The sequence below is a fragment of the Pelophylax lessonae genome (genome assembly GCF_965119305.1).
Source record: "Pelophylax lessonae genome assembly, chromosome: 10".
Classification (NCBI taxonomy): domain Eukaryota; kingdom Metazoa; phylum Chordata; class Amphibia; order Anura; family Ranidae; genus Pelophylax; species Pelophylax lessonae.
In genome coordinates, this window is record NC_138777.1 from 125,957,870 (window position 1) to 125,973,700 (window position 15,831).

A 15,831-nucleotide genomic window follows, 5' to 3' on the forward strand; every position below is an offset into this window, starting at 1 on the left:
TGGACACACATCACACATGGTATATCTAATGAAGAATAAAAAAACCACTGCCCTATGTCAGTTTTGTGTCTTTTGTTTTGCACTAGCACTAATGCACTTTATTATCACACCTTTTAAAAGGCACAGGGTATGTGTTTCTTCACTATAAATAGTCTCTGAAAACTATGAGTCACATGTGCACTTTATTAATTATATCTATTTATTTAATATCAAGCACTTTCATCATTTATTGTACATAACATTTTTTACGTTATTTATTCACCAAGTGTATTTTTAATACGGTAGCGCCGTTCACAACCCCACTAGCACATATTTCATATTTAGAATATATTTGCTTTCGGTTATGGCTGCCCAATAGGGGAGGAATTCCCTCAATCTTCCTCCCACCGGCAATGTCATTTCATTTTGTTGGTTGACGCAGGAGGATGGAAGAGAACTCTTCCTTTTCCTTTAGGTCTTTGCGTTGACCAATTTCTCCTCCTCTCCTGGGGTCTGCTATCCTACTGAGCTTTTTGAGGTCGAAAAAGCTTTTTAGTTGGCTGTTTTTTCTTAATGGGAAAAGACCTCTTTGTCCACTGTTCTATCTAGAGTCCCAACTCAGGAGCGAATAGGAGATCCCCTTGGAATGGGATTCCACACAGTTCTTGGAAGCTGCATCTCCAGGCCATGTTTTCAACCAAAGAGCTCTTCTGGCCGAGTTGGTTAATGCTGCAGACCTTGCCGTCATCTTCACTGACTCTGCTGAAGCATCTGCAATAAATGCTATAGCCGTGGAGAGAGTGGAGAAAGAATCCAACATATGTCTTGCTTAGGGGAATCTGCCGTAATGTGTGCCTTTTACTGGCTAAGCCAGTACTCCAGATTCCTGGAAACACAGGTAACTGCCATGGCAGGCTTAAGATTGCCCATGATGGATTGCCAGGATCTCTTAAGTTGCTGGTCCATCTTCTTATCCATGGGATCCCTCAGGACTCCCATGTCTTCAAATGCTAGGTCAGTTGACCTAGAAACCTGGAAGAAGGCTGCATCAATCTTCGGCATCTTATTCCAGGGGGCCCCTGGGTCCTCATCAAAGGGAAACCGCCTCTTAAAGGCTTTAGGGAAGAAGGTTTTTCTCTCTGGATCAGCCCACTCATTTTTGATAGCATCTGAGATGGTCTGATGCACTGGCAAGGTACGACCCTTAGGCTCGTCCAGGCCCGCATACATTTTATCATGCAGGGATAGTTCCTTCTTATCTCCCTCTAAACCCAGGGTGATATAAACTGCCTTTAAGAGACCATCCACCTGTTCCAAGGACAGTTTATATTTAGAGGGCCTACTTTGTGCCCCTTCCTCCTCTTCTTCCTCTGATTCCTCTGGAATGTGAGGGGGAATTACTTCCTTGGGTGGGAGGAACCCCTTCTGTTTCCACTGAAGGAACCAATTGTGAACCCTGAGAAGAATGTGAGGCTGATGGTTGACTCAGGGCAGGATCCTGCAGGGATGACCGAAAGGATTGGATGGTAGCAGTTCCTTTCTTACAGATGCGACTAAATTGCCACATACTGGAGATGCTGCTTCTTTGACTAAGGCATCAATACATCCCTGGCAATGTGTCTTTTTCCAGAGTTCAGACAACTTTGCTTTGCATGAGGGGCATTTCCTCTTGACAACTGTTTCAGAGCTTCTAGCCTGGAAGACATGAAAGAAAACATACACATTCTTCTTTATGAGTCAGCCTGATTCTCAGGGCCACCTAGGTGCACAGGAAGACATTAAGGTAAGCCCCATGTGCCCTGACAGGCCCCCAGCCACCGGGGGGATAGGAAAAAAGGATGGAGAGAGACCCCACAGTAAGATAGGAAATAACAGAGTTACCCCTTACCAGGGCCTTACTGGTGCCTGTGCCTGTCCCACTCGCTGTAGAAGCTGTATCCATCTTGCTTGGCAGCGGTATCACCGTGGCTTTCGGTATCGGTTCGAGACCAAAAGCGCACCTACACTGGACCGGAACCAGAATAGGCACCAGCTTGCTCCTCCCCTCGTCCCCTGCACTGGCGGAAATGACGCCACGCGCCCCCTGCCGAACGCCGCCCCTTCCAGAAACCTCACTTCCGGCCGGACGAGCGTCACTCGATCCGGGAAAGCGGCGGCAAATTTGAAAAAGTAGCGGTGGGTAAGAAAAAAAGTACCGCACCCCCAGCCCGAAATGCCATCCAGGGGTTGCGATCTGCGGGGTCCTGACTCAGCCTAGAGCACTGAAGGGGAAGAAGGAGCCCATGCACTGCAGTCGGTCGCGTGAATGGGAGGAAGCAAAAGTCTCCAATATAGGAAGCCCGGTCTCTCAGGATAGCACCTTAAGAGCCCCGACTCCCCCCACACAGGTGTTCCTCGGCCGAAGGAAACACAAAAACTAGTGAATGGTGGGAGAAGCCTTCTTTTAAAATCTGGTGGATGGGGTGTTTCCTGTTGAGGAGAGGGAGGAGCCATCTCTCGAAGGTGCTGTCCTGAAAGACGTTATAGGCAAAGTCCGGTTTTCTCTTCCGTTCATTGACAGACAAAAGCTCCATATCTTCTTTGACCCTTGGGACGTCCCAAAACAGTGTCAATATGAGGGGTGAGAAAAACACAGCAATGCACAATTTCCAAAAAGGGCTAAACATAGCCAACCAGGAAAACCAGGAACAAATTGAGCTCACCAACAAGAATAAATTCATCCTCAAGAGGCAGGAACCTCTGCAACAGCAGCCTGCAAAACTTTGCGGCCGAAGGTAGCATCCTCAGATGCTAGTACATCCACTTTGTAGAACTTGGTGAATGTATGCACAGACGACCATGTGGCCGCCTTGCACACCTGAACCACTGACGCCTGATGACGTAGAATGAGCCTTAACAAGGAAAAGAGGAGCCTTACCCTTAATGGAATAGGCCTGCACCACCGCCTGCCTGATCCATCTGGAAATGGTCGCAGCAGACGCAGCCTGCGCCTTAAGAGATCGTAAGAATAAACAAAATCTGATTTTGAATCGACTCAGTCGCCACCAGGTACACCCCGATTGCCCAACCCACATCCAGGGAAGGCAAAGCAATATCTTTAGGATGTGTTGGCTTTGGGCACAAGGAGGGAAACACAATGTCTTCCTTGAAGTGGAAACACGAGAGGACCGTAGGAAGGAATGTGACAGGGACGTAGCACCACTTTGTCCCTGTGAGCCACCAGGTAAGGTGACCGACAGGACAATGCAGCCAGTTCCAACACCCTGCGTGCAGAAGTAATAGCCACCATAAAGCTACCTTCTGTGAGAGTAAGCAAGGCGGTCTTTGAAGAACCAACAGTACCAAATTGAGGTCCCACGGAGGTACCAGAGACCTTACCGGAGGAGCCAAGTGGGACGAAAGGGCTGCTTCTGAGACAAGAAGAAAAGAACTTGTTTACAACGAGGCGCTTTGCTTTTGGCAACCTATGGAAGCAGAGTACTCTTACCTCCCCTAAGACCATTAATGATCTCTTCCATAGTAGCACTGAACAAGCAGCCTCCTGCAAACTGTAGATCAGTCAGCATCTTTTTTGGAAGCCTGGTAAGCCAATCAGAACTTCAACCAAATCATGCAACAGAAGATCACCCCAGTCACAGACACTCTGCCAGCCAAAGGGGCCCCATCACAGATGTACTGTAGCCCCTGTATCAACTGATCCGCCAGCTCAGGAGGATGTTGACCACCTTCCAGATTCTGGTGTAAGAGTTTCACCCATTCCGTTAAGGTCTGGGAAACCAAAGTCATAGCAAACACCGGCCTCAAAATTGAACCCACCACTGTTAAAAAGGTATCGGACCAGAGCCTCAGCTCTCTTGTCCACAGGGTCCTTAAAAAAATAAATAAAGACGGGGAATTCTCCACCGGAAGAAGAGTGTCCTTATTTAATCTGGAAACCTGAGAGTCCACCGCCGGTGGAACCATCAGCTTCTTCAAAAGACTCCTCAAATAGATATCTCCAAGCGAAACGCTTAGGTATTCCAACCATGCGTTTCAGGGATCCCCACTGACTACCAACAATCTTGTCGAAATAGGCAGGAAAAGGGAACACCTTAGTCAGTTTGGAAGGTCTAGGGGTGCCAAATTGCACTGGTGCAACCGATGCAGCATCAGCTGTGTCCTCCAATGTTAAAGTTTCCCGCACTGATACAATCAGTGCCTTCACAAGCGCTTTTTCATGCGCGACCGTAGTGGAAGAGGAACCATCCTCACTGTCAGAGCACTCAGGGTGTGTGGACGCAGACCCAGTGAGTTAACTCGCGTCCGCAGAGGCCAAATCCCACCTCAGACACTAAGGTGGCAGAGGATACAGGTGAAGGAGCGCTTCTTGCTAATCCGCTTTTGAAGGGCCATAACCTTTGACACAAGTGACTGTAGGACCACCATCATGGTCCCCGCATCTTCTGAGAGTGAGTCAGGTGGTGACATGCTCAAGAATCTCCATGGTTAATCCTGAGGCCACCCTTAACAAGAAAAAAAATTGCCACAAAAAAACCCCCTCACACTGCTACCGCTGTAATACTGCAAGTCCCAGCGCACTAGCAGCCCTGCTACGGCAGGAGAGGGAGTTGTATATCGGCAGGAACTCACCACCACTGACTCAAAGCAGGATACAGAGAGGACTGGCCTAGGGGCGCAGTCAAGTTTTGTTTCCGCCTAGTCCTACTCCTATCGAAAGCAGCATAAACCAAGAGTCAAAGAAGATATTGAGCTGTGTGTCAATGAACAAAAGAGAAATCTGTATTTTTTGCTAGAAATTATTTAGAACCCCCAAACATTATATAAATTTTGTTTAGCAGAGACCCTAGAGAATAAAACTGCGACCGTTGCAATATTTTATGTCCTGAGATATTTGCACAGCGGTCTTTCATACGCAATATTTCGGAAGAAATACACTTTCATCTTCCAGGACAGCTACTTGAATACATGATTGGCTCAGCCCTCACAAATCAGACATAATTTAAAAGGCCCTCCCCTTCCTCTGACCCTTAAGCTGGATACACACTATACAACTTTTGTTGTTCAATTTCCTTTAGATTTACCTTCAACTATGTAGTACAAGGACCTGTCCGATTGCATACAAATTGAAAGTGTTTAGGTTTCACCTCATATTATATGGTTTTGGTAAATCTAAAAAAGGAAAAAAAAAAATCTTAAGATAAGTGTATATCCAGCTTGAATTGCTTTGCGTTTCCAGACCCTCCAGGAGTACACGTCGAAAAGGGTTTTTTTTTTTTCCCTTTAGGTCTGGCAACTGTGGTTGGCGGAAACCCCATTTTTTGGGGGGGTTTATATGGTCAGAATAGCTGTGGCTTGTCAGCTGTATTTCTTTTTTTTGCCTAAAAAGGGGTTCCCCCTTTTTCTATTGTGGATAGAACATCCCAGTGTCTTGTATCTGGAGTGCGTCTGGTCAGGGTTAGCCTAGTTGTGGAGAATTGAAAGAATTGAAGGAAGATCTGCACCTGGGTATCCTTTCTCCGCATCGGTTGTACCAAAATGGCGTCGGATGACGCCCTTCCCGGGGACGTGGCAAGTTGGTGCCGAAACCGGAAGTGGCATGATGCACTTCCGGACGCCGTGGTTTTATTTTCGGCTGGGTGGCTGCTATCAAAAGGGACAGGGAGCCTTGCCAATACACATGGCAGGTTCTTGGCCTAGCGGCACAGCAGTGCGGGTCGGTGCTCATTTAGAGTATCCCTCACCAGACTGTCGGGAGTCTTCCCAGATGGACGCTGAAGATATCCCTATTGTTGAAGCACCCACTAGGCTGATCCTACGACAGCATCCAGTTTCAATACTCAGAGAATGGGACATGGGCGCAATTACATTCCAAGCCCCTCCAGGTTTTTCTTCTCTCTCATTGGGATCGCAGAAAGAGCGCTTTCAGTCAACTCATCTTCTGGGCAGGGATTCTCTCAGTCTGTCTTGGTGGGAGAAGCCGGAAATTCTGAAGAGGGAAACGTTGGGCACAGCACTTCCCTATTAAAGTTACCCCTGACACCATCCGGTGGCAGACTCAGGGGGGCCTGGCTTCCAGGGGGAGGCAGCCCAGTCATCCAATTTCAGGGAGCTTCTTGCAGTGGGAAAGGCTTTAGTTGCATTAGAGACAAAGAACCAAGCAAGGGAGCGGTTGGTCTTTTCAGACAATGCCACGGCCATGACATACCTCAACAAGCAGGGGGGTACTCGCTCACACAGTCTTCTATCCCTCAATCTCAGCAGATTCTAGGCTGGGCAGAGAACAATGTTGTGTATATAAGGGCGATTTACATCAGTGACACAGCAAATACTCTAGCGGACTATTTGAGCTAAGTATCAGTTGCAGCAACTGGGAGCTGAACCAAGAGATCTCTCCAAGATGGTGTAAGCTGTGTATCTTTTTGCATCCAGTCTAAAAAGGAAGCTTCCAGCTTTCTTCTCACTAGGAAGGGAGGTGGAAGCTTTAGGGGTGGATGCACTGACTTACCCATGGAAGTCTGGCATATGCCTTCCCACCCTTCCCTCCGGTGGTCTGTAAGATTGTCCAGGAACAAGCAGATGTAATCCTGATTACTACTTGGTGGCCTAGGAGGAGTTGGTTTTCTGCTCTGTAAAAAGGGGTGTTGAGGAAAGGGTTATTAGTACATTTCTGGACAGCCGTAAATTGGTCACAAGAAGAATTTACAGTAAGGCGTTGAAGACTTGTCTCCTGGCAGAAGAAAGCCGGGTTTAACTCCTTTCCGATCCCTTGTATACTTGACTTTTTACAGGAGGGGGTACAAAAAGGTCTATTGGTACACTCAGTTCAGATTGCCGCCCTGTCGATTTCCTTGGAGGAGATCAGGCTAGCCAAGGAGCCATTAAGAAATGTCTCTTAGCAAGAGCTAGTCGAACTCCCATATTGATTAAACAGATTCCCCCTTGGGTCTTTAGTTTTAAATGCTCTTACCAGAGCTCCTTTTAAACCATTGGATGAAGCTCCTTTAAGATTGGTTTCTTTAAAGACTACTTTTCTTTTAGCCATCACTTCGGGGAGTAGGATTTCAGATTTGGAATCCCTTTCTTGTAAAGATCCTTAACTAAGAATTTTGGATGATAGGGTGGTGATTAGACCTGACCCTTTGTACTTACCCAAGGTCTCATGCAGTTTTCACACATCTCAGGAGGTAGTCCTTCCATTTTTTTGTTCCTCCCCCAAGAATTCATAGGAGGAGAGGTTTAGCTTTTTGGATTGTCTTCTGCATTATATACAGGTTTCTAGTAGTTTCAGGAAATCATCTCAGCTGTTGGGTTTCCTTTTGTGGTCCCAAAAATGGGAACAAGGCTTCCAGGGGCTCAATCTCCAGATATATCAGAGAAGCTATTTGCGAGGCTTAAAGGTCTTTAGGTCAGGCCCCGCCTACCAGAGTTTGGGCTCATTCTACAAGATCTTTGGCCACATCATGGGCAGAAAGAGCAAGAGGATTGTGGGAAGAAATATCCAAGGCTGCTGTCTGATCCTCCTCTCATGCGTTTATCAAGCATTAAAGAGTCCAGAGGCTCTCCAGCCAGGACCTCTCATTTGGAAGTTCTTATAAAGAGCTTATCCTCTCCATGTAGCAGTCCTGGAAGATGAACTGGGAAAACCCTGATTAGACTTACCGGTTAACAGTATTTCCATGAATCTTCCAGCACAGCGTCTAGATTCCCACCCTATATTTTTATGCACTGGTCTCCTTATTTACCTTGGTGGTGGCGATTTGAGAGTGGTTCTGTTATTCGTCTGACTGTTACACATTGGGGGAGGTTTACTTAATCTTCAAAACTACTGAGGGTCAGAGGAAAGGGAGAACCTTTTAAATTATGTCTGATTTGTGTTTCCTGTAGAGAGCAGAGCCAATCATCTCTCCAAGTAGCTGTCCCGGAAGATTCATGTAAATACCGTTACCGGTAAGTCTAACGGGGGCTTTCATGAATAAAAAAATAAATAAAGTTAACCAAATTTTTTTTCTAAACGTAAAGCTGTCACGCCAAATAAATAGATACCCAACATTAGGGCAGAAACAACTAATCGATTTATCTAACAAATCAATGAAAATAGTTGTCAACTATTTTCATAATCCATTAGTTGGTCAGACGATTAGTTGGCCTGCATACAGAATGCATTTGTTTACATAACAGTAAATAAAGTGCAATGCACATACAGCTCAGTACACCGTCCATACATGTCAGTAGATGGCAGAGAACGTGTGAATGTGTGAGGAGCAATGCCTCACGGAAAATGTAGTCCTGAACAAGAGAAGGAACCAAGTGATTCTAAAGGCAGAGTTTTTTTTTTGTTTACATTCCTATACTTTGCTGCTTCCCATAAGGGCACTTGGAAGGCAGTAGGAGACAGAAGTGTTGTGGGGAGGGGTTCAGAGGAGGAGAATCAGTGCTGCTCTGTGCAAAACCATTACACAGAGCGGATAAGGGTCCTCTCAGACGGTCCGCCTCCATAGGCGGATCTGTGCTGCTCAGCTGGGATCGATCCACGATCCCCGCTGAGCCGGCGGATGACAGCTCTGTCTCTGCTTGCAGTGCGGAGAGGGAGGTGTCACAGCCCCCGCTGCTCTCTATGGAAGATCGGATGAGGGCGGACCGCCTGTCCGCTCTCATCCGATCCGATACCTGAACGGATGGAAAAATAGGGTTTCCATCCGTCCAGATTTCACGGAGGGATCGGATGTGGATGGCAGCGGGTGTCAGCAGAGGTGTCTCCGCTGACATCCGCTGCCCCATAGAGCTGCATGGAGGATCCAATCAGATCCGCCTAAAAAAACTGACAGGTGGATCTGATCGGACCGCCCTTGTGAAAGAGCCCTTAGGCCCCTTTCACACACGCTGTCCGTTTGTCCGCTTTTCATCCATCCGTTGACGGATGAAAAACGGACATCAATGCATCTCTATGTAAAAACGGATGAAAGATGGATGACAACTGACGAAAAACGGACGACAACTGACGAAAAACGGATGACAACTGACGTTGTGGGAAAGGGGCCTTAGTGTGACATGTTAAAAAAACAAAATCCAACGTTTACAAAATCACTTTAAGGGCTCTGTGCAGGGAAGAAGGGGCTGATAGACTGGGAGGTGATAACAGGCAATACAATTACATTTAAAGTAAAAGTTTACCAGTATTGTGCATATTTAAAGCGGAGTTCCGGGCACAAACGTTTTTTTCAATAAACATACCCCCGGGACAGTCAGGGCTGGTACATTCCACAATGGTTAGCCTCTGATCTGTCCCGGTTCGCACTTACCTGCAAGAAGAAATACTCACTTATAAAATTTCTTCTCCAGCGTTGCCATCTCTGTTGTGGGCAGCTGAAGCCAGCGCGATCCTCTTCTGCGTCCTCTTCCGTGTCTTCTTCTCCCAGAATGCGCCTGCACCGGCCCCTCTCGTCACTTCCGGTGCGGCGCCGCATTCCTCCACAGCTTCTGGGCATGTTTAGCAGGGAATGCGGCTTCGCCCCGGAAGTGACGAGCGGGGCCGGTGCATTGATTCCTGGAAGCAATGAAGTTCAGCTCCCAGGAATCATCGCAAGACAGAAAGTGACGGAGGAGCCACGGCACAGAGGGAGGAAGTGGAGAATAGGTGAGTATTTTCTATCTACAATTACAAGGTCAGTAAAAAAAAAAAAAAAAAATATACCTAACTATCCAATTCCTTTTCAGGTGAAGAAAATCCAGCGGATGGGCACAAAATCGATTAGGTCGATTTTGTGCCCGGAACTCCGCTTTAAAATTATATCCATGAAGAAAAGTCCCAGCTTTTAGTACTACTTAAATATAAAAAAAAAAAAAAAAAAAAAAAAAATTCTCCCCTCCACCCGTCATAAAGCTTCATGTCTGACTCCCAGTAAAATACCCTGCATATCCGACTTCTGGGCATATTTATTATATACTTACACATGATACAAGATATAACACTTTCACTTTTTCACAGTAGAAGCTAGAATTATATATTTTTTTTTCAACCCCATCATAACAGATGCTTAATAAATAAAAAAAAAAAAAAAAAAAAGCATGCTGATGCTGCTACTAAATGTCTTATGCTGCCCATACATGTATTAATTTTTGGACAAGAATATTTGCATGAATATTTGTAGGAAAATTATTTGTATATTCATTGAATGGACATGCTTTTAATATTTAATTTTAAAATGAATATAACTGAGCAAAAACCACATACAGGAAGTCCCCGGGTTACAAACGGAGGGAGACAACAGGAAGCGAGAGGAAATCTACCCCTAGGAAGGGAAATTCACTCCTGTAAGAGTTATCATGGGTTATCCTTGTTTCCACAACAACCCCAAATTTTCAAAATTCAATTGTCATAGGGACAGAAAGTGAGGTGAAATCTTCTGAACAGGGGTACAGACAAAAAAAAGAATGGTACAGGGGTGTTAATTCTTCCCTATGCTATCCAAAAAACTTAATTATTCTTTTGGCTGGAGCTACACTTAAAATGTATACCTTTTCCGACTTAAAAACAAATTAGACTTAAGAACAAAGCTTCAGTCCCCATTTTGTTCATAACCCGGGGACCGCCTGTGCATTATTTCAAGATTAGTTTGAGTAGTTTTCCATTCTGCTCCTTCGAATTTTCCTGTCACTGTGGTTGACAATGCACACCAGACACGAATGGTTAGAAAATTGAATGAATGGTCTTAAAAATTTTCTAAAGAAAAATGAGTTTGTGTATGGCCAGCATAAGTGACAGCAGGCGCAGGGGGTTTGTATCAAGCTACCTGCCTATTACAAGGGAGTCCCATGAACATAACAACCCAGTCTGAAAATTTGCAAAACAGTGTTTTAGGTCTTTTCAATTTTTTAAAGTTTTGATCTCCGAGTCTGAGATTGACCACATTTAAACCTCTAATAATACATATATCTGTCTAAGAGCGGATTAAGCCCTGGTTCACATTTGTGCGATTGTGGAGATCGCATGTAATTCTGAGCGCACTGCTCCTAAATTACATGCGATGTCTGTGCGGTGCGAATTTCAGCCATACACTTTGTATGGCTGAATTCGCACCGCATCCGCACTAAACTCACACATGAGGATTTTTTTTATTCGCAGCAGATTTGGATCGCATAGTGGTTCACACTAGTGCGATCCGATTCTGTGCGAACTTGCAGATCGCACTGCGATATGCGATCGCAACTGGGGGTGTCGTTAACTTTTAAATGACACCCCCTGCGTATCGCATATGGCAGTGTGAACTGCCAGAGGTGCAGATGCGATGCGGGATCACGCTGCATAGATTCAGGATAAGACCACATACCTGGACGGGCACCCAGGACAGCCACAGAGCATGAGTCAGCAGCTCCTGCCCCCTCCACAGCTCAGGGATCCAGTGAGCAAGAAGGGGCAGAGCAGTAAGCTGCTGATTGGCAGTCATGGAGCTGTGAGAACCAAGTGATCAGTGGTTCGATCACTAGGTTGTCAGTGTTAGAGGTGCCGGGAGACAGATGCAGGATTGCATGGATTAGGCATCCATCTAGGGAAGCATGAAATATTTAAAAAAAAAAAAAAAAAAAAGTACATATACCCTCAAAAAAAAAAAAAACAACTCTTCAAATGATTGTAAAGTCGCTATAAAAAGATAGTTAATATGTTGAACTTCCCTGTTCTGTGCAGTGGTTTTGCACAGTGCAGCCCGGATCCTCCTCTCGAGTCCCTTTTTGCTGCTCCTAGCCCCTCCCTCCTGTCAAGTGCCCTTACAGCAAGCAGCTTGCTATGGGGGCACCGAGCCGAGCTGCAGCTCCATGTGTCCATTCAGAAACAGAGCTGCGGTTAAACCCCACCCCTTCTCTCCTGATTGGCTGACAGCCACAGGAGCCATTTGCACTGCTGCTGTGTCTCAAATAATCAGGAGGGAGAGTCCCGGACAGCTGAAAGGATTTGTGGACGTCAGACAGAAATGGGGCTTAGGTTATTAGGAGGTGCTGGGGACACTGCTGCACAAAGAAGGCTTTTCCTCTTAAAGTGGTAATATGCCAAGAAAAAAAAAAAACCTGTAGGACAATGGCATAATGTGCTAGTATATATAGCATACTAGCACATCAAATACTTACCTTAGAATAAAGCCCCGACACGGTCCCCCAGACAACACAGAGAGCAGAAATGTTCCCTCGGCGTCTCTTCCCGGTTTCTGCAGCTCCAGCCCTGCGAGTGGCCGGAGCCGCGATTACATCACTTTCCGGCAAGGAGCCGGGCAGGAGCTCTGAAGGTAGCGCATGCGCTGCTGGTGTCATCGGCTGCATGCAAAATTAATATCTCCTAAACCGTGCAGGTTTAGGAAAAATTTTGCCTACAGGTAAGCCTGATTATAGGCTTACCTGTAGGTAGAAGTTAAAAAGCGCAGTATACTTCCCCTTTAATGCATAAAGATTGAAAACCTTCTGCCTTTACAACTCCTTTCTCCTATGAAGTGGTAGTATACCGCTTTTTGTGACTTAACTACAGGTAAGACTATAAGGCTTACCTGTAGGTACAATTAATATCTCCTAAACCTGCACGGTTTAGGAGATATTTGCACTGCAAGCAGCCGCTGACGCGAGCGGCGCATGCGCTCTGAAGGTCCGTGGGGACCTTCAGAGTTCCTTGCCGGAAAATGACTCCGGCGCGCATGCGCGGGAGTGACATCATCACGGCTCCAGCCACTCACAGCGCCAGAGCCGCAGAACCCGGAAGAGACGCCGAGGGATCATGTCAGCTCCCACAGCGGTGTACAGGGGGTTCCGTGTCGGGGCTTCGTTCTAAGGTAAGTATTTCATAATGAGCTAGTATGCGATGTATACTAGCTCATTATGCCTTTGTCTTGCAGGGTTCTTTTTTAGTATACTACTGCTTTAACTGTACATTCTCTTTAGGTGATCTATAAGCCTAAAGGGCTCTGCAGATAAAAGGGTTAAACTTCAAGTCTTTAGCAATCATAGGAGGAAGGGCATATTTATTGGGGGGTGGACACAGACCCTGATTTCATTTAAAATAACATTGAGGACTGTACACAGACTCTCTATAGAGCACACAGAACAGTCAGACATGAGGACTGTACACAGACTCTCTATAGAGCACACAGAACAGTCAGACATGAGGACTGTACACAGACTCTCTATAGAGCACACAGAACAGTCAGACATGAGGACTGTACACAGACTCTCTATAGAGCACACAGAACAGTCAGACATTGAGGACTGTAGACAGACTCTCTATAGAGCACACAGAACAGTCAGACATGAGGACTGTAGACAGACTCTCTATAGAACACACAGAACAGTCAGACATGAGGACTGTACACAGACTCTCTATAGAGCACACAGAACAGTCAGACATGGGGACTGTACACAGACTCTCTATAGAGCACACAGAACAGTCAGACATGAGGACTGTACACAGACTCTCTATAGAGCACACAGAACAGTCACACATGAGGACTGTACACAGACTGTATAGAGCACACAGAACAGTCAGACATGAGGACTGTACACAGACTCTCTATAGAGCACACAGAACAGTCAGACATGGGGACTGTACACAGACTCTCTATAGAGCACACAGAACAGTCAGACATGGGGACTGTACACAGACTCTCTATAGAGCACACAGAACAGTCAGACATGAGGACTGTACACAGACTCTCTATAGATCACACAGAACAGTCAGACATGAGGACTGTACACAGACTCTCTATAGAGCACACAGAACAGTCAGACATGGGGACTGTACACAGACTCTCTATAGAGCACACAGAACAGTCAGACATGAGGACTGTACACAGACTCTCTATAGAGCACACAGAACAGTCAGACATGAGGACTGTACACAGACTGTATAGAGCACACAGAACAGTCAGAGCCACTCACAGTCTGCTCTATGGATACATTTGGCAGAAAGTATGAATAGCTCTCACATTCCATACAGGCCTAAAATAGCCCGGCCATTGCCTGAGCATTGCCTGAGCATAGCCCTGACTTCCTAGATGTAGTTTACAATGAGTGCTTGTAGTGGGGGGCCGGGGGCCAGCCTAGTCTTCGTGTGCTTCTCACCAAGTTCAAACGTGACGTCCCCTCCTATGACTGAGCACCATTCCAACGGCCACAAGAAAAACGCCATTATAGTTCAAAAACCATGACAACACCGCCCTAACCCAATTACCACACACAGCTATAGCCAATCCCAGAGTTCATCACCATGCTCCCTCCACACGAGGCCCACAGCTCCGCCATGCTTCCCAGCCAAGTCATGAAAACAAGACAGAACAGATCATACAGATAAAACAGGTCAGAGCTCTGCACAATGAAATCACTGCGACCCACCCTGAGTGTGACAGAAGAAGACGGGAGAGGCCAGCTGTACGCCTTACCCAGCACCCGGCCGAGCTCTGCTAGGTCCCCCGCCACTCGCGAACACTCCCGCTATCTCCACCCTCCTCCGTTGAAAACGTGCCCCGCCTTCACTGGGCTGATCTCGGGCGCAAGTCTTGCCGGGACTTGTAGTTTCTTACTGACGGACGAGTAGAGAATTTAGCACAAAGGTGGGTTATCGCACGTGCAGTATTTTTGAAATCAGCTCTTGAGTTTGTAAATGAATAAAGAACTACATAAAACTTTACAAACATTTTACTGAATGATTTGCAATAAAACTAAAGATCACACAATTGTTCTATGGCCCCCACAAGGGTCTTTCACACTATCAGGGCTTCATTGCCTGAAGAGGTAGTAATGTAAACAAAGGTGCAGGTTCAAGTCATAAAATACTAGTATTTATTGCATACTAGCACATTATCAGAGACTTACCTGCCACCTGACACTTCCATCTTCACCGATCTTCCTTCCAGGTTCAGAATCTTCAGCTGCTTGAAGGGCCAGCTTGCGCATGCACACACGGGTCACATTGCCATGGCATGCTGTAAATGTGATCTGAGCTGCGCATGTGCAGCTCAGATCACATTATCCAATGATAGGCGGGGGGGGGGGGGGATTATGACAGAGGAGACCTCTAGGGCCTCATCTATTATAAAAAATGATCTGACTGCCAGCGGATTTTGCATTTATTACGTTTATACCACTTTAAAGGATCACATTTTTTTCTAAATTCCATCTCCCCTATGCAGCCATCCCAAGTCTCCCGCGAGGCACAGGAGCCTCACGCATAATGCCTGCAGCTCACTGACACCGCAAGCGCAGCTTGATTTCCCGGCTGCACTTGTCAGGAGCGACGCCCCTAGCTGCCAGTGGAGGAACACCTCCAGTGAGGCCGGGAGAAAGGGAAAGGAAAGACAGGTGTTGGTGGTAGGGGACTCAATCATTAGAAGGACAGATAGTGTAATCTGTCACAAAGACCGTGAGCGCCGAACAGTCTGTTGTTTACCGGGCGCTCGGGTTCGGCACATCACGGATCGGAAGGACAGATTACTGAGTGGGGCTGGGGAAGACCCAGCTGTCATGGTACACGTGCAGGCCCGGACTGGGACAAAAAATAGGCCCGGGCATTTTGGACTGAGCAGCCCGCGAGGGGGGGGGGCGTGACTGGGGCGTGGCGTTCGTCGGGATGGTTGATGACAGGATTTAATGTTCCAGGATGTGTGGATTTGATTATGGTACCTTTTTTCGTTTAATCTGACAGACTGGGTCCAATTTAGATCAGAGCTGCCATATGATGCTGTTTTTTTTGTCTTACTTTAAATCCTGTATTGATGGTTGAGTCATAAAAATAGTATGAAGCAGCACAAGATGAGGGTTACTCTAATCAAGGGGTAGACAACCTTTTTGGGCACAGTGTGCCGAAAAATGTTTTCAAAGTAA

The 15,831-nt window shown here is 46.5% G+C and overlaps 1 protein-coding gene across 1 annotated transcript in view; it reads right to left on the reverse strand.

The window, feature by feature from the left end:
• The window catches only part of NUTF2 (nuclear transport factor 2), a 140,313-nt gene extending 125,800 nt beyond the window's left edge, over positions 1-14,513 (reverse strand). Inside the window, exon 1 of the mRNA XM_082270665.1 lies at positions 14,391-14,513. The gene's annotated coding sequence lies outside the window, so the exon portion shown is untranslated. The remainder of the gene's footprint in view (positions 1-14,390) is intronic.
• Between the last annotated feature and the right edge of the window lie 1,318 nt (positions 14,514-15,831).